Consider the following 1,540-nt stretch of genomic DNA (forward strand, 5'->3'; position numbering starts at 1 on the left):
TGCACTATTAATTTTTCACACCCCAACTATCAATTATTTCTTTTTCCTACGTGAACTATCACGATCTCCTGTTTTTCCAAGTAAATATCTCAAAAGTCGCTCACCTTAAAATCAACAAAGAATATATTGCTTCTTGGGTGCTATTTATAGTTTTTTTTAGAAGGAATTTTTCTTTTTTTTTGAGAAGGTGCTATTTATAGTTTTATACTAAAATTTTAATATTTTCTATACGTTGTAATATCCACCACAATAGCACTTCAAACACCAAAACTTAATACATGCGTCCGCCCCTGTTCAAAATATGGGTCTTCTTTAATTTTTTCAGTTATGAATTTCATGTCTACATTACGTAAAAGATAAAATCTATTTTGTCATGTAGATTTTTTTTTTTTTTTTAATGACAAATTTGATTGAGTAATTTTATAAGAGAAAAAACTAAGGTAAGTGACTTTATTGATACAAAATAAAGTTAAATGACTTTTCTATATAATTCATCATAATTGAGATACCTTTTGAGTTATTTACTCTATTTTTTCTATCTAGACTATCGCCAAAACACACTTACCGGAATTTTTCACAAACCTTGTATTTTTAGCGTAAGAAGAAGACACCAAAATATGAACCACAAGTAATATCTGCAGAACATAGTATTTCTAAAGAGCCTGCTTTGGCTTAGACCCACAAAACTTATAAAATGCTTTTAGTTTTTTTGAATGTTTGGGTACAAATAAGCCTAAAAAAAAATGTTAGCCCAACTTTTTTTTTTTTTTTTTTTTATAGCTTTTTTTTTTTAAACCAAACAATAACAAGGCAATTAAGCATTTACATTCTGTGAAGTGTAACTGTGTAAGTGTCAATGCCCAAGTGGGACGGGTCAATGAATTCTGAGTCGCTCTGGTGACCCGACCCTGTTGGAATAATTGGAGCCCAAAGAGGAACACCCATATCATCAAACCCCTATTCTCACAAAAACAAAAACAAAAAACAAAAAATTAAAAGTAGAAAAGAAAATCACTGCAAAACGAAGTGAATCACACAATATGCGATAGATGTATTCCGATAAAAGTAGAAACCTTTTATAAAGTAATGCACTTGCAAATGAACGATCCTTAACTGAATTCAAGATTATTGGGAAGCAATTGCACACAACTATAAAGGGATACGTACCCATAACCATTGTCGTGGTTGCTAAATTAATTTGGGTAAATCTACAGGGCAATACAAAAATGAAATAATGTTGCTGAAAATATGAAGCTATTAGAAACTAGAAGATAATGTGCCCTGCTTAATAGTGTTAGAAAAATAGGGTTCACAAGTGGAAAAGAAATAATGTGGCTTTGATATGTTAAGAAATTTAAGTCTCCCACTTATTGCAGGGATGGTGGCAGAATTCCTCCAAGATTCTACAAAGCCAACGAAATCCAAATATCAACAATTAATTCGAATTTCTCACAAGAACAGAATATTGTGATTTATAGTGAAAGTGAAAGAGAGAGTGAAATCTGATTAATATTTTCTTTGTGAATAATCAGGTATTTAT

The 1,540-nt window shown here is 30.6% G+C and overlaps 1 long non-coding RNA gene across 1 annotated transcript; it reads right to left on the bottom strand.

Annotated features, from left to right (window-relative positions):
- Positions 1 to 263: 263 nt before the first annotated feature.
- LOC132041060 (uncharacterized) lies at positions 264 to 1,305 on the bottom strand. Its single transcript, XR_009410863.1, has 3 exons — positions 797 to 1,305; positions 510 to 662; positions 264 to 477 (listed from the first exon to the last, which is right to left on the bottom strand). It is a non-coding gene; the product is annotated as an uncharacterized LOC132041060 (long non-coding RNA).
- Positions 1,306 to 1,540: the final 235 nt, after the last annotated feature.

Source organism: Lycium ferocissimum, chromosome 12 (assembly GCF_029784015.1).
Source record: "Lycium ferocissimum isolate CSIRO_LF1 chromosome 12, AGI_CSIRO_Lferr_CH_V1, whole genome shotgun sequence".
In the NCBI taxonomy this organism is placed as follows: Eukaryota; Viridiplantae; Streptophyta; class Magnoliopsida; order Solanales; family Solanaceae; genus Lycium; species Lycium ferocissimum.